Source organism: Ornithorhynchus anatinus, chromosome 2, assembly GCF_004115215.2.
Source record: "Ornithorhynchus anatinus isolate Pmale09 chromosome 2, mOrnAna1.pri.v4, whole genome shotgun sequence".
Classification (NCBI taxonomy): Eukaryota; Metazoa; Chordata; class Mammalia; order Monotremata; family Ornithorhynchidae; genus Ornithorhynchus; species Ornithorhynchus anatinus.
In genome coordinates, this window is record NC_041729.1 from 147,447,003 (window position 1) to 147,470,104 (window position 23,102).

At 46.2% G+C, this 23,102-nt stretch overlaps 1 protein-coding gene across 2 annotated transcripts in view; it reads right to left on the reverse strand.

Annotated features, from left to right (window-relative positions):
- CPNE8 (copine 8) overlaps nucleotides 1-23,102 on the reverse strand; it is a 296,420-nt gene that overhangs the window by 170,932 nt on the left and 102,386 nt on the right. The window lies entirely within an intron of this gene.

Genomic DNA, 23,102 nt, shown 5'->3' on the forward strand with positions numbered 1-23,102 from the left:
CTGTAAAATGGGGATTAACTGTGAGCCTCGCGTGGGACGACCTGATTAGCCTGTATCGCCCCCAGCGCTTAGAACATAGTAAGCGCTTAACAAATACCAACATTATTATTATTGAGCCAAAGCCTTTCAAAGAATGGACTACCAAAAAGTGGACTGGAAAACAGAGACGGGCTCATTAGCCTATAGCGGGCAAACCCATCAGCCTAGAAGAGAACAGGTTTTATGACACCCGATGCAAAAGGTTGTATCTGTCCAACAGAAGTCTCTCTGCCCACAGCGGCACGGAGAAGTTCTTAGTATCAGAAGTATCACTTCAAAAATATATATTAAGCAGGCACGATCGCCCCTTTTGATAGGACTGAAGAATTCTATTCTTACACATAGCGCCACAATTATTTTGGCAGTTCCTAAGTATTTTAACTTGTAATTTCTCTCTCTGTAGCATAAAAGAGTAAGTTAAGATGTGAAGATATGAATGATACATTTCTCCACCTTCAAGGCCCTACATCTCACACGGAAGCAAAGCAAAATATGATCGATAAAAAATGCGTAATTAAACAATCACATGAAAGAATTAAGGGGGAGGGTTGGGTCCTTGACTCTGGTCTCTCATTCACCCCACACATCCAATCTGTCACCGAGACCTGCCAGTCTCACCTTTATAACGTCGCCAAGATCCGCCCTTTCCTCTCCACCCAGACGGCTATCTTACCGTTACAGGCTCTCGTAATATCCCGGCTGGATTATCGTGTCAGCCTTACTCTCTGATCTCCCTTCCTCCCGTCTCGCCCCGCTCCAGTCTATTCTTCACTCCACTGCCCGGCTCATCTTCCTGCAGAAAGGCTCCGGGCCTGTCACTCCCCTTCTTAAAAACCTCCAGTGGTTGCCTATTGACCTCCACACGAAACAAAACCTTCTCGCTCTGGGGCTTCAAGGCTGTCCATCCCCTCGCCCCCTCCTACCTCTCCTCCCTTCTCTCTTTCCACCGCCCGCCCCGCACGCTCCGCTCCTCCGCCGCCCACCTCCTCACCGTCCCCCGTTCTCGCCTATCCCGCCGTCATCCTCTGGGCCACGTCCTCCCGCGGTCCCGGAACGCCCTCCCTCCTCACCTCCGCCAAACTAACTCTCTTCCCCTCTTCAAAGCCCTACCGAGAGCTCACCTCCTCCAAGAGGCCTTCCCACACTGAGCTTCCCCTTTTCCCTCCGCTCCCTCTCTGCCCCCCCTTCACCTCCCCTCAGCTAAGCCTCCTTTCCCCGCTCTTTCCCTCTGCTCCTCCCTCTCTCCCTTCCCCTCCCCTCAACACTGTGCTCATCTGCTCATTTGTATATATTGTTATTATCCTATTTATTTTGTTAATGAGATGTACATCCCCTTGATTTTATTTATCACTATTGTTTTTGTCTGCCTGTCTCCACCGATTAGACTGTAAGCCCATCGATGGGCAGGGATTGTCTCTATCTGTTGCCCATTTGTACATTCCAAGCGCTTAGTACAGTGCTCTGCACAGAGTAATTGCTCAATGAATACTATTGAATGAAGGAATGAAGGAATGATCAGAAACGTGGAAAATCCATTCTAAATGTTCTTTACTTTGTCAGAAAATCCAATGATTATTTTTCTTGGGGGTGGGAGGAGCGGAAGAGGTGAGTAGAATACACTATAAACTCCTCTCCATGAGACTGTAAAATCCTTGAAGGCAGGGATGGTGTTTACCAACTCTAGTATATTGTACTCTTCCAAGCTCAACATCCAGTAGGTGATCAATAAATATCACTGATTGATTGATCATTCTTCTCTCACACAAGCATCAGAAATTTAGGAATTCTACTAGGGCCAATATAAGTTTACGATAAACCGCAGAGTTGGGAATTTGAATTGATATAGTTACTAAGGAAAGAAAAGTGCAATTATAGATAAAAAATGTATTTATATTAAGCTATTTACCCTCAGGAGGCCTTTTTTATTTTATGGTATTTGTTAAGTGCTTACTATGTGCCAAGCACTGTTCTAAGCACTAGGGTAGATACTATGCAATCAAGACGGACACAGTCCGTGACTCACATTGGGCTCAAAGTCTTAATCTCCATTTTACAGATGACATAACTGAGGCAGAGAGAAGTGAAGTGACTTTCCCAGGGTCACACAGCAGACAAATCATTGAAGCAGGATTAGAACGCAGGTCCGTCTGACTCCCGGCCCCATGCTACGTCAGTTAGGCCATGCTGCTTCTCTTCTCTGCTTCTCCCGTAGGAAGCAGTATGGCGTAGTGGATAGAGCACAGGCTTGGAGTCAGAAGGTCACGAGTTAATGATAATAATGTTGGTATTTGTTAAGCGCTTACTATGTGCCGAGCACTGTTCTAAGCGCTGGGGGAGATACAGGGTCATCGGCTTGCTCTCACATGAGGCTCACAGTCTTAATCCCCATTTTACAGATGGGGTAACTGAGGCACCGAGAAGTTAAGTGACTTGCCCAAAGTCACACAGCTGACAAGTGGCCGAGCCGGGATTCGAACCCATGACCTCTGACTCCAAAGCCCGTGTTCTTTCCACTGAGCCACGCTGCTTCTCTAGCATCTCTGAGTTCTCTGAGTTCTAGTCCCGGCTCCACCACTTCTCTGCTGTGTGACTTTGGGTAAATCACTTCACTTCTCTGGGCCTCAGTTACCTCATCTGTAAAAATGGGGATTGAGACCGTGAGCCCAACGAGGGACAGGGACTGTGTCCACCCCGATTGGCTTGTATCCGCCCCAGCGCTTAGAACAGTGCTTGGCACACAACAGAGTTGGTAGACAACATTCCCTGCCCACAACCAACCTACAGTTTAGAAGTTGCTTTCAATTGGGTCACGCTATTTTGGGCGGCGATGGAGCCAAATTCAATCTTATGTCAGACTTTTGTGAGAACCTTTCCACTTCCAACACTGGGATCTCTGACAGGAGAAGACAAAATTCTTGTAGTGAATTGGACTTGAGTAAAGACATTATTAATAATAATAATGTCGGTATTTGTGAAGCGCTTACTATGTACAGAGCACTGTTCTAAGCGCTGGGGTAGACACAGGGGAATCAGGTTGTCCCACGTGAGGCTCACAGTCTTAATCCCATTTTACAGATGAGGGAACTGAGGCACAGAGAAGTGAAGTGACTTGCCCACAGTCACACAGCTGACAAGTGGCAAAGCAGGGATGAATAATATATACGTGGCAAATAATGGCGGAATCGGACAAACGGGATGTGGGTCCGCAAGAAACCAGCAAATGTAGTGACAAAATAGGCAGCCAGAGACTCACTTGTGAGGAGGAATCAAGGAAAAGATAAAACTGAAGATGTGAAACAAAGACATGAGAAATGTGTTAGTTAGCAGCAGAAGCAACAGCACTTATTGAGCACCCACAGGGTGCAACGCACTGTACTAAGCACTTGGGCTTCCAAAACAAAGAAGCGACACAAGAACACACCAAATGCCTACAGAGTATCTTGTTCAAGTGTTTAGCACAGTGGTCTGCACACAGCACTCAATAAATACCACTGTTTGCCTAAAGTGGAAGGAGTTGGAGGACTTGGGTTCTAATCCGATTCCGCCACACACCTGCTGTGTGACCTAGGGAAAATCGTTTCAATTTCCTATGCCTCAGTTCTCTCACCAGCAAAGATGGGATTTCAATCCCTGTTTTCCCTCCGAATAATGGTCGTATTTGTTAAGCGCTTACTATGTGCAAAGCACTGTTCTGAGCGCTGGGGGGATACAAGGTGATCAGGTTGTCCCACGTGGGGCTCACAGTTTTAATCCCCATTTTACAGATGAGGAAACTGAGGCACAGAGAAGTGAAGTGACTTGCCCAGAGTCACACAGCTGACAAGAGGCGGAGCCGGCATTCGAACCCATGACCTCTCATTCCCAAGCCCGGGTTCCTTCCAGTGAGCCACGCCGCTTCTCTACTTAGATTGTGAGCCCCACGTGACACCTGATTATCTTGTAATAATAATAATAATAACAATAGTGTTGGTATTTGTTAAGCGCTTACTATGTGCAGAGCACTGTTCTAAGCGCTGGGGTAGACACAGGGGAATCAGGTTGTCCCTCGTGAGGCTCACGGTCTTAATCCCCATTTTACAGATGCGGTAACTGAGGCACAGAGAAGTTAAGTGACTTACCCACAGTCACACAGCCGACAAGTGGCAGAGCTGGGATTCGAACTCATGACCTCTGACTCCAAAGCCCGTGCTCTTTCCACTGAGCCACACTGCTTCGTAGCCCAACGTTTGGTACGATCACTGTCAAATAGCAAGCGCTTTACAAATACCACAATTATTATTAACATCACTGCTGCGTTCCTCAGTACACCATTACCAAGTAGAGGTGGTGCCAGGGGATGTAGAAAATCAGGAACACTTCCGAAAAAATGTAGCGAGAAAGAAGCTAGAGTCCCTCTGAGAGGCTGATCCCGAGTTGGATCTTTCCAGAAATGGCATGTTCCGTGCACTTTATGATCCTTAGCAGGAAAAGTGATAAATGAGGGACAACTGTAGCCCACATCCCAGGGTGGGTTATCCTTTCAAGTTCTGCAAAATGACTGTGGAATTTTAAACCGGGATAATTTAGGATGGATAGAGTGTCACCTTCGAGTGATTTTAGATGAGGTTGCTCCAGAGCCCGCCAATATTTTCATGTTTCATGAAAAAGGAAAGCTACAGACAAAAAACCCTAAAGGCAACTTGAATTTAAGTGTTCGCAACCCAATTATCTCTCCTCAAAATCCATGAAACGGTTGACTCTGTGCTTTAACTTTGCATATTCCACAATTAGAGAACGGTGCTGAGGACAGATTACTGTGAGTTGTAAAATTACCAGAACAAATAATCGTGAATATTTAAAACGGATCATTTAATGCTACTTCATTTAAAATATATAAATGGGGAAATATCTAAATAATTCAGCATACACAGGGAAAAAATAATTGGAAATGACTAATCTAAAATGCGTAAGCAGGAGCCAAATAATTTGGAAAATGCTACCTGAAATAAATAACATTTGGTATAAAGAAATTATTTTCATTTGAGATTACTATACTATTGTTCATTCAATTTTCTTTTCCCTAATTTAGCTGGCTTTTCCTTTGACGGTTTAGACCTCCACAATTTGAATGATCGCATTTGCCCTATGCACGAAACCTCTTGACTGCTATGTGATCTTGGGCAAGTCACTTCGCTGCCCTGAGCCTCAGTTACCTCATCTGTGAAATGGGAATTGAGACTGGGAGCCCTATGTGCTGCGGGAACTGTGTCCAAACTGATTTGTTTGTATCCACCCCAGCGCTTAGTGCAGTACCTGGCACATACATAGTAAGTACTTAACAAATACCACAATTATTATTATGAATATGATTATTATTATCCCAACTCCCTGTCTCAGTGCATTTCCCTGACTCCCAACAGACATTTAAAACAAAATTAACAGTTATTTTCCCTTTCAGTGCTGTTTCATTTTCTACTATGATAAGTCCCTTTTTAATAATAATGTAATAATGTTGGTATTTGTTAAGCGCTTACTATGTGCAGAGCACTGTTCTAAGAGCTGGGGTAGATTCAGGGCAATCAGGTTGTCCCACGTGAGGTTCACAGTTAATCCCCATTTTACAGATGAGGAAACTGAGGCCCAGAGAAGTGAAGTGACTCGCCCACAGTCACACAGCTGACAAGTGGCAGAGTCGGGATTCGAACCCATGATCTCTGACTCCCGAGCCCGGGCTCTTTCCACTTGAGCCTCGCTGCTTCTCGTAGCCACGCTGCTTCTTTTTACAGAAAACCATATCTTTGCTCATTTTATTTTTCCAGCGGTTCCATCTCCCGCTACACTGTGTTTCGGGAAAGGACTTTCTATTCAATAATACATCTCCTGGTTCATCTTCAAATGCCCGTAAGACACGTTTGCCTGACAAAAGCCTCAAAGAGCAATCTTTGGGCAAAATCCTGTTAAAAACCTTCTTGTTGAAGCTGACTGAAGGTAGCGTTTTCAGAGTCCCACGGTCAAATAGCAGAGGATCCGTTAAATTTGCCGGGGAGCCAGGAGCCGAAAGCCAGGCCCGAACCTTGGTTGAGTTCCAACCATCAGGCTTTGTCTGTTCACATCTACTGTTCGTGCCCACTGAGCCTGATGCTGTTTCACCCTGGGCGCATCCGGAATATTTAACAGAGACGCTTCATAAACAGCCTTGTTCAGTATCGCGGCTGCTTCGCGCTCTGGGCATCCATTATCTCCTTCGGTCTATTCCTACCCCATGCTGTTTCTGTCATTCAAGAGCATTTATTGTAGAGGACTGAACTAAGTGCTTGGTATGATTAGTATACACGGGCCCTGCTCTTAATCAATCGATCAGTGGTATTTACCGAGAGCTTACTATGTGCAGAGCACTGTACTAAGTGCTTGGGAGAGTGCAATACAACAGAATTAGTGGACAAGTTCCCCACCCATAACGGGCTTACAGTCTAGGAGGGGAGACAGACATGAATATGAATAGTTTATAATGCAAAAGTTAAAGAGTTGTACGTAAGAGATGTGGGCTTAGGGCGGGTGAATATCAAATGTCCAAAGGTCACAGAACTAAATTCAAAGATGACACAGAAGGGAGAGCAAGGAGGGGGAAAAGGGGCTTAGTCGGGAAAGGCCTCTGAGGGGAGATGTGACCTTAATCATGCTTTGAGAGGAGGAGTTCCAGGCTAGGGGAAGGACGTGCGAGTACATCGCTCTGCACACAGTAAGCGCTCAATAAATACGATTGAATGAATAATAATGATAGAGTTGGTATTTGTTAAGCGCTTACTATGTGCAGAGCACTGTTCTAAGCGCTGGGGTAGATACAAGGGAATCAGGTTGTCCCACGTGAGGCTCACGGTTAATCCCCATTTTACAGATGAGGTAACTGAGGCACCGAGAAGTGAAGTGACTTGCCCACAGTCACACAGCTGCCAAGTGGCAGAGCCGGGATTCGAACCCATGACCTCGGACTCCAAAGCCCGGGCTCTTTCCACTGAGCCACACTGCTTCTCTACTGAAAAGCAGGGTGGCCTAGTGGATAGAGCGCGGGCCTGGGAGACAGAAGGACCTGGATTCTAACCCCCGCTCTGCCACAGGCCTGCTGCGTGACCTTGAACAAGTCACTTCACTGTTCCTCATTTACCTCATCTGTAAAATGGGGATTAAGACTTGTGAGCCCCAACACTTAGAACAGTGCCCAGCACTTAGAACAGTGCTTTGCACATAGTAAGCGCTTAACAAATACCATCATTATCATTATTATTATGTGGGAAATGAACTGTGTCCAACTTGATTAACTTGTATCTACCCCAGCACTTGGAACAATGCCTGGCACAGAGTAAGCACTTAACAAGTACCATAAAAAAAAAAAAGGGGGAGGGAGGGGGTCGATGGCGTGATTAGACTGTAAGCCCGTCAAAGGGCAGGGACTGTCTCTATCTGCTACCGATTTGTACATTCCAAGCGCTTAGTACAGTGCTGTGCACATAGTAAGCGCTCAATAAATACTATGGAATGAATGAATGAGATGGATGAGATTAGGGCACAGTGAGCAAACTCGACGTAGAGGAGCGGAGTGCGCAGACTGGGCCAGAGCAGGAGATCAGCGAGGTGACGCACATCCAATCTATCTGGGAAGACCCTTAAATGAATAATAGATAGGAAGTAATAACTCTAGACTGTGAGCTTGTTGAGGGTAGGGAATGCGTTTGAGTGTTTAAACTGCACTCTCCCAACCGCTTAGTACAGTGCTTTGCACAGAGGGAGCACCCGATAAATATGATTATTAACAATGATTATCGATGCCTTATCACGGCAGGAGAGTTTGCCTCCGCTGATGAAGCTTAAAACTATGCCACTGAGAGACATTCTCTCGTCAGGGTTACCCACAGTGGAAAGGTTTAAGCCGAAGAGCTAAAGTCGATTCACCTGTGCTGGGCCGCGGCATCATGGGAAAAAACTTAAAAAGCGGATGATCTAGTTATTAAAACGCTGGCAAAGACAGTGGCAGAGTCTCGAGTTTTTGACGGTGCAGAAGGCGGCGGCAATGGTAAACCACTTCCGGATTTTTACCAAGAACGCTCTATGGATACACATACCACAACGACTTTATGGCAGAAGATGAGACTTTCTGGAGAGGGTGTGTCCATGGAGTCGCTGTGGATCAGAAATGACTCAACGACATTTGAAGAAGAGGAGGAAGTAATAAAATATATAGCGCAATATAGTAATAAGGAGGAATCGAGTATAAAGTATAATAGACTATAATAGAGCATGCACAAAAGTGCCATGGGGGAACATGGAAAGTTAAGTGCTTAGGTGGTGTGGAAGTACTTAAGTGGTAGTTGGGGGTTATATTGTATTCTTATTTTATCATTATTATTATTATTATTATTATTATTATGGTATCTGATGAGTGTATACTATGTGAAATAGGCTTCAGGTCTCTCCATCCCCTTGCCCCCTCCTACCTCTCCTCCCTTCTCTCTTTCTACCGCCAACCCCGCACGCTCCGCTCCTCTGCCGCCCACCTCCTCACCGTCCCCCGTTCTCGCCTATCCCGCCGTCATCCTCTGGGCCACGTCCTCCCGCGGTCCCGGAACGCCCTCCCTCCTCACCTCCGCCAAACTAACTCTCTTCCCCTCTTCAAAGCCCTACCGGGAGCTCACCACCTCCAAGAGGCCTTCCCACACTGAGCTCCCCTTTGCCCTCTGCTCCTGCTACCCCCCCCTTCACCTCTCCGCAGCTAAACCCTCTTCTCCCCTCTTTCCCTCTCCTCCTCCCCCATCCCGTCCCATCCCCTCGACACCGTACTCGTCCGCTCAACTCTATATCTTCATTACCCTATTTATTTTGTTAATGAGATGTACATCACCTCGATTCTATTTATTTGCTAGTGTTTTAATGAGACGTTCTTCCCCTCGATTCTATTTACTGCCATCGTTCTCGTCTGCCCGTCTCCCCCGATTAGACCGTGAGCCCGTCAAAGGGCAGGGACCGTCTCTATCTGTTGCCGACTTGTCCATTCCAAGCGCTTAGTACAGTGCTCTGCACATAGTAAGCGCTCAATAAATGCTATTGAATGAATGAATGAATGAAATAGAATGCAGACTAGTAAAAATAGCACAGGCTGGGAGTCGGGGGACCTGGGTTCTTTTACTGGCTCTGACACTTACCTACTGTTTCACCTAGGGCAAGCCACACTTCTCTGGGCTTCAATGATTTCATCTACAAAATAGGGATTATATTCATTGACTCCATCATATTTCTTGAGCGCTTATTGTATGCAGAGCACTCTACTAAGCACTTGGGAAAGTACAACGCAACAATAAACGGTGACATTCCCTGCCCCTAACGACCGGTTCTCTCTGCATTAAAAGAGTCGGTTAAGTCTACAGGACAAGGTACAGGTCTGGAATAGTCGGTGGGGTTAACGAGCATGGGAATTGACGAGAGAGAGGAAGTAGCGTATCTGTAATTCATTTTAATGTCTGTCTCCTATATCCGGACGGGCACCGAAATGAGGAAGCAGCATGGCCTAGTGGAAAGAGCAGGGGCCTGGGAGTCAGAGAACCTGGGTGGTTGTGCCACCCACCTGCTGGGTGACCTTGGGTAAGTACCTTATCTTCTCTGGGCCTCAGTTCCCTCAACGGCAAAATGGGGATTCAATACCTCGGGTTCCCTCCTACTTAGAATGTGAGCCCCACGTGGGACCTAATTAACAGAGATGCAGCGTGGCTCAGTGGAACGAGTCCGGGCTTGGGAGTCAGAGGTCATGGGTTCAAATCCCTGCTCTGCCACTCGTCAGCTGTGTGACTGTGGGCAAGTCACTTCACTTCTCGGTGCCTCAGTGACCTCATCTGTAAAATGGGGATTAAGACGGTGAGCCCCACGTGGGACAACCTGATTACCCTGTATCTACCCCAGCGCTTAGAACAGTGGTCTGAACATAATAAGCGCTTAGCAAATACCAACTTTATTATTATCTTATATCTACCCCAGTACTTAGTGCAGAGCTTGGCACATAATAAACACTCAAATATCACAATCATTATTATTATTAGACTGTAAGGTTCTTCTGGGCAGAGATGGCATCTACCAACTCTATTATATTGTATTTTTCAGGTAATGTGTCTGTTATATTGTTGTGTTGTACTCTCCCAAGTGTTCAGTACACTGCCCTGAACACAGTAAACCCTCAGTAAATATGACGGACTGATTTTTCCAAGCACCAGAAAAGCAGTGTGGCTTAGTAGATAAAGAACGGATCTGGGAGTCAGCGGGACCTGGGTTCTAATCCTGACTCTGCCACTGGTCTGCTGTGTGACCTTCGGCAAGTCATTAACTTCTCTGTGCTCCAGTTACCTCATCTGTAAAATGGGGATTAAGACTGTGAGCCCCATGTGGGACAGGGACTGTGTCCAACCTGATTAGCTTGTATCTATCCCAGTGCTTAGTGCAGTATCTGGCACAGAATAAGTGCTTAACAAATACCGTAAAAAAAAAAGTACTCACACAGTAAGCACTCAAATACAATTTATTGACTGTGTTGCTGAATGGAAGACTACTGCAAAAACTTCCTTATTGTCCTCCCTGCCTCCAGCCTCTCTCTTTCCAAGTGCCCATTTCCTTCTGCTGCCTGGATTATTTTGATGAACAATAGTGATGATGATGATGATGATAATAATAATAATGATAATAATATAGATTTCCTTCCACTCTCTGACAGCAATGTTTCCTCAAAGTTCAGTTCTGAGTCCCCATCTATTCTCCATCAGCACCCACTCCCTTGGAGAACTCATTCGTTCTCATGCCTTCAACTAACTTCTTAAACGAATAATAATAATTATGGTATCTGTTAAGCATTTACTATGTGCAAGGCACTGGGGTAGATACAAGTACATCAGGTTTGGACACAGTTCCTGTCCCACAGGGGGCTCACAGTCTCAATCCTCATTTTGCAGATGAGGGAACTGAGGCACAGAGAAGTGAAGTGACTTGCCCAAGGTGACAGCAGACAGGTGGTGAAGCTGGGATTAGAATCCATGACCTCATGACTCCCAGGTGACATTTTGGGCACTCTTTTTTTTTTAACTGTTTTTCAAGTGTTCACTATGTGCCAGGCACTGTACTTTGCACCGGAGTAGATACAGGATAATCTGCTTAGACAGTCCCTGTCCTACTTAGGACTCACCGTCTTAATCTCCATTTTAAAAATGAGATAACTGAGACATAGTGAAGTGACTTGCCCAAGGTCACGCAGCAGACAAGTGTCAGAGCCAGGATTAAAACCCAGCTCTTGTGCACTCTCCACTAGGCCATGTTGATTCTTATATTGGCACTTGGTATTCACCCGATCCTCAGCTCCACAGCACTTATGTATATATCTGTAATTTTTAAAAACTCTATATTAATGTCTGCCTCCCCATCTACACTGTAAACTTGTTGTGGGTAAGGAATGTGTCTGTCAACTCTGTTGGATTGTCCTCTCCCAAACGCTGAGTACAGTTCTTTACACACAGTAAGCACTCAAATAGCTTTGATTGATCATCATCATAACAATAACACCACCAATCAACTGTGTTAACTGCTTACGTTGTGCCAAGCACTGTACTAGCAGTCATAGTAACAGTATTTACCAATCACTTCCTTTGGGCTTAGTAAAGATGGTATTTGTGAAGCGCTTACGATGTGCAAAGCACTGTTCTAAGCGCTGGGGGATACAATATGATCAGGTTGCCTCACGTGGGGCTCACAGTCTTAATCCCCATTTTACAGATGAGGTAACTGAGGCACAGAGAAGTGAGGTGACCTGCTCAAAGTCACACAGCTGACAAGTAGCACAGCGGGGATTCGAACCCACGACCTTTGACTGCTGGGAAAGAATAAGCAGGTGAGAATGAGACATGGTCCTGTTTCCCGGAGCATTCACAATCTAAGTGAGATGATGAAGAATAGGTATTCAATCCCCATTTTATAGATGGAGAAACTGAGACACACAGAAGTCAAGTGACTTACACCAGGTCCCATAGCTTGAGCGACAGAGCCAGGATTAGAACCCAGGCCTGAGCGCTTTCCACGGGTATAGGCTGCTTATGTTCACAATTCCCAGTCCTCAAAATGTCCAGTGGTTGTTTGCCCATCCATCTCCGCATCAAACTCGGCCACTTGAACCTTGACACTTTATTATAATGAGAAGCAGCCTGGTGTAGTGGCTAGAGCACGGGCCTGGGACTCAGGTCATGGGTTCTAATCCCAGATCCCCCACTTGTCTGCTGTGTGACCTTGGACAAGTCACTTCTGGGCCTCAGTTCCCTCACCTGCAAAATGGGAGTTGAAACTGAGCGCCCCAGGTGGGACAGGGACTGTGTCCAGGCCGATTTGCTTATATTCACCCCAGTGCTTAGAAGTAAGCACAAAGTAAGCACTTAACAAATACCATGATTATTATTACTCTAGGCCTTAATGGAACTCAATCCGTTCTCCCCCTCCTGTATAACCTCACTCCTCTCCCACTACGATCCAGCCCCCACACCTCGCTCCTTTAACACTAACTCATTTAACGTGCTTCGCGTGGGTCTCTCCTACAGTTCCCCCCTTCCCTGTGGCTTCCCTCCTGGGTGTCCCGGGAATCATACCTGCTCCAGGACGCCTTCCCTGACTCACCTCTCCTTTCCCCACCCTATCCGCCCTCCCTTCTGCGTTGCCTACGCACTTGAGTCCGCAAACCCTAAGCACTCGATATTCACCCCATCCCCAGTACACTTACGTACTTATCCTTTGACTTTGCTGCTTCCCCCATCTATGATTTATTTTAAAGCTTGTATCCCACACTGAATTGAGAAGCAATATGGCGTAGTGGATAGTGCACAGGCCTGGGAGTCAGAAGGTCATGGGTTCTAATTCTGCCTCCACCACTTGTCTGCTTTGTAGCCTTGGAGAAGTCACTTCACTTCTCTGTGCCTCAGTTATCTCATCTGTTAAACGGGGACTGAGACGGTGAGCCCCATGCAGGACAGGGACTGAATCCATCCCTATTTGCTTGTACCCACCCCAGTGCTTAGTACAGTGCCTGGCAATTAGTAAGCGCTTAACAAATACCACAATTAGCGTGGCTCAGTGGAAAGAGCACGGGTTTTGCAGTCAAAGGTCATGGGTTCGAATCCCGGCTCGGCCACTTGTCGGCTGTGTGACTCTGGGCAAGTCACTTAACTTCTCAGTGCCTCAGTTACCTCATCTGTAAAATGGAGATGAAGACTGTGAGCCCCACGTGGGACAACCTGATTCCCCTGTGTCTACCCCAGCGCTTAGAACAGTGCTCGGCGCATAGTAAGCACTTAACAATACCAACATTATTAACATTATTATTATTATTATTGTTATTATTAAGCTCTTTGAGGGCAGGGATAAGGTCTAACAACTCCACTGAATTTTACCCACTCAAGAGCTCAGCACTGCTCAGTACACAGTAAATGCTCAATGATACACTAACTGGAAGAGAGGGGAGAGAAAAGTAAAAATGATTTCATAGTACCCAAAGTCAGCCCAAAGCTCATATTTCTGTCACTCAGTGGCCCAAGCCCCGGAGCAGAGCAAGAGCAAAGCGATAAGAATAACAATAGTAATGACTATAACAATAATGATGATAATAATATCGGTTAAGTGCTCACTCTGTGCCAAGCACTGTTCTAAGAGCTGGGGTAGAATCAAGTTAATCAAGTCAGACACAGTCTCAATCCCATTTGGGGCGCCCAATCTAATTATGTGGACAAACAGGTTTTTAATCCCCATTTTACAGATGAGGAAACCACAGCAGAGAGTGAAGTCAGTTGTCCAAGGTCACACAGGTAGTTACCTGATGGACATGGGATTAGAACCCAGGTCCTACAGGTCGGAAACTCACTGGGGGAGAGAACGTGTCTACCAATTCCGTTATAATGTACTCTTCCAAGCACTTAGTACGGTGCTCTGCACACAGTAAGCGCTTGATAAATATGACTGATTGACTGATTGAGGTCCTCTCACTCCGAACCTGTGCTCTTTCCACTAGACCAGGCTGCTTCTCTGGTGGAGATACAAGTTGGGGGTTGGTGGACCAAAATTAACAACGGAAGACACGAGGGAGTTGAGTCTGGCAGAAAATGGGTAAGTATGAGTGTCAACGTATGCATCAAGAGAGAGGACAGTTGGGTAGAAATTCCAGATAGATTATGATGGCCTGGAATTCAGGAGGCAGTGTAGAATTCAGAGGTCTCTGTGGAGGGGGAGAACAGGATGTGGAAGTGTAGCCGGTAAGGAGATTACGGTTGCAGAGTGGTAACTGAGAGGTGAAGTCAAGTTAGAAATGGTACAATGATCAGTGACGATGAGATTAAGCATGTGTCCCGCGGTGGACACGTTTCCCCACTCCTCAAAAAACTCCAGTGGTTGCCTAGCCACCTCGGCATCAAAAACTCCTCACCATTGCCTTTAAAGCAGTCAATCACCTTGTCCCCTCCTACCTCACCAAGCTACTCTCCTACTACAATCCAGCCTGCGCACTTCATTTCTCAAGTGCTCACCTTCTCACTGTGTCTTGATCTCGCCTATCTCGACACTGAGCAGTCACCCACATCCTGCCTCCGGCCTGGAAGGCCCTCCCTCCTCAAATCCGACAATTCCTCTCCCTGCCTTCAGAGCCTTGTTGAGGGCACATCTTCTCCAAGAGGCCTTCCCAGACTAAGCCCCCCTTTCCTCTTCTCCTACTCCCTTCTGCGTCACCCTGACTTGCTCCCTTTTTTCATCCCCTCTCCCAGCCCTACACCGCAGTGTTCATATTGGTTATTTATTGATTCATTCACTCAATTCGTTCAACCGTATTGATTAAGCATTTACTATGTGCAGAGCACTACACTAAGCGCTAGGGAAAGTACGATACAACAATATCGTACCCTGCCCACAACGAGCTCACAGTCTAGAGGGGGGAGACACACGTCGATACAAATAAACTACAGATAAATAAAATGACAGACATGGACATTAGTGCCGTCGGGCTTGGGGGGGGGGGAGATCAAAGGGAGCGAGTCAGGGTGATGCAGAAGGGAGCAGGAGATGAGAAAAGTGGGGCTTAGTCTGGAAAGGCCTCTTGGAAGAGATGTGCCTTCAGGAAGGCTTTGAAGGGAGGAAAAGAGTTTGGCAATGTGAGGAGGGAGGGTGTTCCAGGCCAGAGGTAGGACGTGGGCCGGGCGTCGGCGGCGAGACAGGCGAGATCAAGGGACAGTGAGAAGGTTAGCATCAGAAGAGCGAATTGTGCGGGCAATTAATGCCTGTCTCCACACCTCTAGACTGTGAGTTCCTTGCAGGCGGAGATTATGTCTGTTTACTGTTGTACTGTACTCTCCCGAGCGCTTAGTACAGTGCGCTGCACACAGTGAGCGTTCAATCAATACAACTGAATGAATGGATGGTCAGTGGACGAGTGGGAAGGAGCAGAGGTCGACAGAGTTAAGTAGGAACAAACAGGAGACTAGGACATCATTAGGAACTTCCATCTGGATATGCAAGCCCCAATTAATGGAAATTATGGAACCTCCTGCGGAAAAATTGATTCCTCCTCTGCTTTGCCCAGCTTCTACCGCATTGTTACTACTCAATGACTATTACAGTCCTGTGCTTTCATGATTATATGTAATTCAATGTTCAGCAGCCCCACAACTTTCCATTGTTAGCTTTAGCGGAAGGTAATTTAAATGAAAAATATATCTGAAATTCACTCGCACACCCCAATTTCTTAGAAATTAGTTTCCTAGCTCTTTGAGCGTGGCCTGGTGGATAGACCACGAGCCTGGGAGTGAGAAGGACCTGGGTTCTCATCCTGGCTCCACCACTTGCCCGCTGTGTGACCCTGGGTAAGTCACTAAATGCCTCAGAGGCTCAATTTTCTCATCTGTGAAATGGGAATTCAGTATCTGCTCTCCTTCCTATATTGACTGGGAGGCCCATGTGCGGCGTATGCGTGACTCAGGGGAAAGAACCCGGGCTTGGGAGTCAGAGGTCACGGGTTCAAATCCCAGCTCTGCCACTTGTCAGCTGTGTGATTGTGGGCAAGTCACTTCACTTCTCTGTGCCTCAGTTCCCTCATCTGTAAATTGGCGATTAAAACTGTAAGCCCCATGTAGGGCAACCCGATTACCCTGCATCTATCCCGGAGCTTAGAACAGTGCTCTGCACATAGTAAGCGCTTAACAAATACCAACATTATTATTTATTGAGTGCTTCCTATGTGCAGAGCACTGTACTAAGTAGTTGGGCCCCAGCGCTTGGCATATGGTAACCGCTTAACAAATGCCATAATTATTATTAATATTATTATTGGTTGGGGATAAAATCGTATCTGGGAGAATAGATATGGGGGGTGGGGGACCTTCCCTCTCTAGTATTCATTCATTCAATAATATTTATTGAGCGCTTGTGTGCAAAGCACTGAATTAAGCACTTGGGAGAGCACACTACAACAACAAACATATTCCCCACCCACTACAAGTGCTTAGTACAGTGGTCTGCACACAGAAATCAAGACATACAATTGACTAAATCTATTTCACAGAAAACGAATAAATGCTTCCTCTAGAAAAGTTCCTGAGCAATGGTGAGTACAGCTACCTACATTTGATAAAGGTAATGCTAAAGTGCTTCCTTAAACACTTGAGAAGCAACATGGCTTAGTGGATAGAGCACGGGCCTTGGAGTCATAAGGACCCGGGTTCTAATCCGGACTCCGCCATCCGTCTGCCGTGTGACCTTGAGCAAGTCACTTCACTTCTCTGGGCCTCAGTTCCCTCGTCTAGAAAATGGGGATTAAGACTGAGAGTCCTATGTGGGACAGAGTCTGTGTACAACCCAATTACCTTGTATCTACCCAAGGGCCCAGTACAGTGCCTGCCACATAGTAAGTGCTTAACAAATAGCACAAATATTACTTAAAGTTTAGTTACTTAACTCCTGAGGTCGACACATATTTAAAATTCAAATCTTCTCCTTAAATTAATCAAAACCACAGATGAGTTATCATTCTTAATATTCAGGGGTTGCTTTCTGAGCGCACTTGAAGTAATTAATCCAATTACCATTTCCCGACTCATTTCGATTTTCTTAACAATACGACCATTAAGAAGGCATATAGCCACACAAACTAGATGTGAAATCTAAATACTGTAGTTCCCTGAAAAAAGAAGGCATAAAGTTTCCTAGAGCCAAAATAGTTCTAAAAGGGAGCCTTGCACAACTTTTGATTGTGGAGTTCCTAGATGTTCAGCTTGGGATTCTTTGAAAATTAATGAATTTTTTGAATATTCCCAGATCATTTTGATACCTAGAATGATCTCAATGTCCAAGTTATTAAATTCCAGCAATTTTATCCCCTTTTGTTCTTCTTATCTAATTATGGGGACAGATAGGTTTCATGTGAGAAATGAGCTCGAATTAGAGTGGAATGAAATAGAGGTGCAACCTCGATATATTTAACATCAAGTGTGAGGAAAACCATAGCGGACATAAACAAAGGCATAATCGGGCCTGCTACATATATCTATAGCATTATCTTCTGCTCAGATGAGGACCCATTACCCAAGGGGATCTCTGCTGCCTGCCTGCTGTGTGCCCTTGAGTAAGTCACATCACTTCTCTAGGCCTCACTTAGCCTCATCTATAAAATGGGGATTCAATCCCTGTTCTCCCTCCTACTAATAATGTTGGTATTTGTTAAGCGCTTACTATGTACAGAGCACTGTTCTAAGCGCTGGGGGAGATACAGGGTCATCAGGTTGTCCCACGTGAGGCTCACAGTTAATCCCCATTTTACAGATGAGGGAACTGAGGCCCAGAGAAGTGAAGTGACTTGCCCACAGTCACACAGCTGCCAAGTGGCAGAGCCGGGATTCGAACCCATGAACTCTGACTCCCAAGCTCGGGCTCTTTCCACTGAGCCACGCTGCTAGGACTGTGAGCCCCATGTGGGGCGACCCCAGCGCTCAGAACAGTGCTTGTCACCTAGTAAGCGCTTAACAGGTACTATCGTCGTTCTAATTACCATCAGGCTCAGGTCTACTTCCTTGACTGTAGGGAGGGTCGTGAGCTAAGGCTACATCCAAGAGGGGAGGAAAGGGGCAGGGAATACAGGCTTAGCCTACGCGAACTCAGACAGGTAAGGGAAGCCTCCGAGACCACTGTATCTGAGGAAGTATCCTCAGTGACCATGTTCGGTCTGAAACTCAGCGACAATGCTGGGCCTGTGTTGGGTATCTCTCCCCCAAAAAAGCGATGTATCAAACCCACAGAGGAATGTAAACCAACATTCCCCTATCCAGGAACGGCAAGGTAATAATAATAATTATGGTATTTGTTAAGGGCTTACTATGTGCCAGGCACTGTACTAAGCACTGGGGTGGATACAAGCAAATTGGGTTAGACACAGTCCCTGTCTCAGGTGGGGCTCGCAGTTTCAATCCCCATTTTGCAGATGGGGTAACTGAGACCCAGAGAAGTGAAGTGACTTGCCAAAGGTCATACAGCAGACAAGAGGCAGAGCCGGGATTCGAACCCATGCCCTTCTGACTCCCAGGACCAGGTTCTATCCACCAGGCCACGTTGCTTCTCAAATCATTTATAGCACTCATCTCCATAATGCTGAAAGAACATTCCGCTAAGCTCAATGAGGGCAGAAAACGTCCCTACCAACTCTTACGCTGTACGCTCCCATGACCTCAGTACAGCGCTCTGCCGACGGTAAACGTTCAATAAATAGCACTGATTGATAACTGACTACGTGGTAAAGTGCTCTGCAGAAAGTAAGTGTTCGATAAATATGATTGATTGATATAGAAGAGCAGCAAGGTCTTAAAGCCGAGGACACTCCTTCATTCATTCGCTTTTATTGAGTGCTTACTAGGTGCAGAGCACTGTGCTAAATGCTTGGGAGAGTAAAATACAACAATAAAAAGACACATCCCCTGCCCACAATGAGCTCGTAGTCTAGAGGGTACTTACAGCTGGAACCCAGAGTGTTTCTGTGGTACAGAGGTTACCCGTGGCAGAATGAATGCCGACCACGTGATATTGCTCTCTGCCGGTCACTGTGATTCTAGGCATACGTAAATTCTCGAGTCCAGATCTGTAGTATTGCTATACTGATCTCGGTGCGGTTTGTGCCGTTCTTGGTGGTGTGCGTGGAATCCAAACCTTAACTCTGAGTCGAAAGGTGGGGCGTGGTTAGGTGCTCGCCGCACTTAGGGCACAGTGGACAGAGCATGGGCCTGGGAGTCAGAAGGTCATGGCTTCTAATGCTGGCTCCACCACTTGTCCGCTGGTAGACCTAGGGCAGGTCACTTCTCTGTGCCTCAGTTACCTTATCTGTAAAATGGGGATTGGGACAGTGAGCCCCATGTGGGACAGGGACTGTGTCCAACCTGATTACCTTGTATCTATCCTAGAGCTTAGAACAGTGTTAGGTGCATAGTAAGTGCTTAACAAATATCGCCATCATCATCATTATTATTATTAGAACAGGTACAGTGAGTATTTTGGGAAATTTTGTAAACACTCACTATAACAATGCTTCTCTTTTATGTTCCTTATACCTCTGTGGTCTCAGGTCCTGACTCGAATTGATAGTACTTACTCAAACTGACTGTTAATGAGATGTGTCAACTTTACAGAAGGTTGGAGAATTACAATGAGAAATCTCAGGGGTTGGCGGTTCCCAACTAGTGGAATGTGATGCTTTTCAAAGGAACAGTGAAGCTAATCCTATTCTATGGACAGGGATTCTACATCGGGCAAATTCCCAGAGATTTGAGAGGCAGCTTTACAGAGCCATTTTTCAGTTCTACTAAGTAAGGCTCAACCTTGGGCATTCATTCCTGAATTATTATTAATAATAATAATAATGTTGGCATTTGTTAAGCGCTTACTATGTGCAGAGCACTGTTCTAAGCGCTGGGATAGATACAGGGTAATCAGGTTGTCCCACATGAGGCTCACCGTCTTAATCCCCATTTTACAGATGAGGTACAGAGTCAGGATGGGAGGCAGCAGAGTACAGAGTCCTGTTCCCTCAGCTGCAGGGCCTCCCTTCACCCTGAGGACCACCCCTCACCGGCCCTGGAGCTAGAAGCCTCAGTCCTTAGCGATGTGACCTGGCTTTGACTCCCTTTCTGGTCACATTTATCTAACGGAGAGCTCTAAGCCTCGGGCCACGGGTGGAAAACATTTTCTTCTTTCCCTCCTACTTATACTATCCCACCTTCATTACTGTAACGGCCTCCTTGCTGACCGCCAGCCTCCAAACTCTCCCCACTCCAGACCACACTTCACTCTGCTGTCTGGATCATTTTTCTAAAAAAACATTCAGGCCACATTTCCCTACTCTTCAAGAAACTCCAGTGGTTGCCCATCCACTTCCACATTAAACAGAAACTCCTCACCGTTGGCTTTAAAGCCCTCCATCACACCACCCATTTTACCTCACCTTGCTACTCTCCTACTACAACCCTGCCCGCACACTTCACTGCTCCAATGCCAACCTCCTCAATCTACCTGGATCTCATCTATCTCGCCTCTGACCTCTCGCTCACGTCCTGCCTCTGACCTGGCATGCTTTCCCTCCTCATATTCGAAAGACAGTTACTCTTCCCCCCTTCAAAGGTTTATTGAAGGCACATCTCCTCCAAGAGGCCTCCCCCGACTAAGCCCGCTTTTCCTCTTCTCCCACTCCCTTCTGTGTCACCCCTCATTCCTCCTCCCAGTCCCACAGCACTTATGTACACATGTGTAATTTATTATTATTAATGTCTGTCTACCCCTCTGGACTGTAAGATCACTGTGGGCAGGGAATGTGTGTTATATTATAACCTGCCAAGTGCTTAGTACAGTGCTCTGCATAGAGTAAGCAATTCAATAAGTACGACTGACTGACTGACTTGTTTGCAGATTACGCTGGACTTTGTACAAAAGGTAATGAGGCTCCGCCAGACTTGCAGGGAGAGGAAAATTCCCCTTCCACCCTTCCGTCCTTCCGGTAACCTCTTAAAATAAATCCTGACCCCCTTCCCACTTCTCTCCCCTCCCACAGGCTCCCTCGAACTCCAGCAATCATATCCAGGCTGATAGTCTCCCCCAAACTCCGGCTATTTCAAATATCCCTTTGCATCGGCATTGCTACTTCAGTGGTAGAATTCTCATCTTCCATATAGGAGACCTGGACCCCTCTAGACTTAAGCTCACTGTGGGCATGGAATGTGTCTGCTTATTGTTAAATTGGACTCCCCCAAGATGTGAGTACAGTGCTCTGCACACAGTAACCACCTGAATACGATTGACTGATTACTAAATACTGAGATAGATACAAGATGATCAGGTTAGATACAATCCATGTCCCAGGGGACTCACAGTCTTAATCCCTATTTTGAAGTTGAGGAAACAGACCCGGAGAAGTGACTTGCCCAAGGTCACACAACAGACAAGTGCTGGAGCCGGGATTAGAACCCAGGTCCTCTGACTCTCAGCTCTTTGCTTCATCCACTAGGCCAAACTGCCTCCCACTGTGGGCAAGGAATATGCCTACCAACTCTGTTATATTGTACTCTCCCAAAAGCTTACTACAGTGCTCTGCACACAGTAAGTGCTCAAAAAATGCCATCAATTGATTGATTCTTAAGAGTTTTTGCTTTTGGAAGTCTTACTTGCCAGTCTTTAAAGCATTCAATCGGCTTGCCCCATCCTACTTCACCTCACTAATCTCTGACAGCCCAGCCAGGCACACTCCGCTCCTCCAGCACCAGCTTACTCACTGTGCCCTGCACTCGTCTCTCTCACCGCCAATCTCTTCCCCTTGTCCTTGCCCTAACCTGGAATGCTCTCCCCGTCCACAAACACCAGACCACCACTCTCTCTACCTTCAAAGCATTGTTGAGGTCACATCTTCTTCAAGAGGCCTTCCCCGACTAAGCCCTCTTTTCCCCAGCTTCCTCTCTCTTCTGCATTATCTATGCACCTGGATCTGTGACCTTTGGACATTGGATATTCGCCCCACCGCCAAAGCCCCACTAGATTGTAAGCTTGTTATGGGCAGGGAATGTGTCTGTTTATTGTTGTACTCTCACAAGTGTAGTACAGTCTTCTGCACACAGTAAGCACTTAATAAAGATGATTGAATAAATGACTGAATCTTTAATACATTATAAATTATTTATTTAAATTAATGTCCATCCCCCCCGCCAGCACACTGTTAATTCATTATGGACAGGGAACCTGTCTGCTAATTCTGTTATATTGTAGTCTCCCAAGTGCTCAGTACAGTGCTCTGCACATAGTAAGCACTCAAGAAATACCATTCAATGATTAATTGATTAAGAAAGAGCACCGGACTTTTAGTCAGGAGAACTGAGAAACAGAGTGCCTGCTGCCATGAGAAGTAGGATGTAGTGAGTGTGGAGAATGATGGAGGGCAGCCTGGGTAAATACGGTCCTGGTACGTGTGCTTGAGGAAGGGAATCTTAGCAGGGATATTCTTAGAGGGGACACAAGAGAAGAATCTGTCAGTGTAGCAGAATAAGCGATCCTATCTGCCCCATCTCCTCCACCACCCAACAAAAGAAGCTTGCTTCACTGGAGTGGGTCAGTTGTATTTATTGAGTGCTTATTGTGCACAGAGCACTGTAGTAAGAGCTTGATAATTTTTTGCATGGGGGGGAATCGAATCCGTGCCTCCCGCATGACAGGCAAAAATTTTGAAAACTAAACTACGGAGCTGGGGACCCGACCGGAAGATTTGCTCCATGATAAGATCTCGGGGGAACCAATCAGAAGACAGAATGCGAAGGATGAATGGAGAAAACCAATGTTTTAATTGAAGGAGTAAAAAAAAAAAAAAAATAGCCCAGAAGACCTTTGTCAAAATCCTGAAAAATTGTCAAGGGAGACGTAGCTGAGCAAGTCGCATCTCTATCAAGTCCCCTTGCAGAAGCCATTTTCTCTAGTTTACATGCTACTTCCACATAACAGGTATGGCACTACCCCAACTATATGTAAAC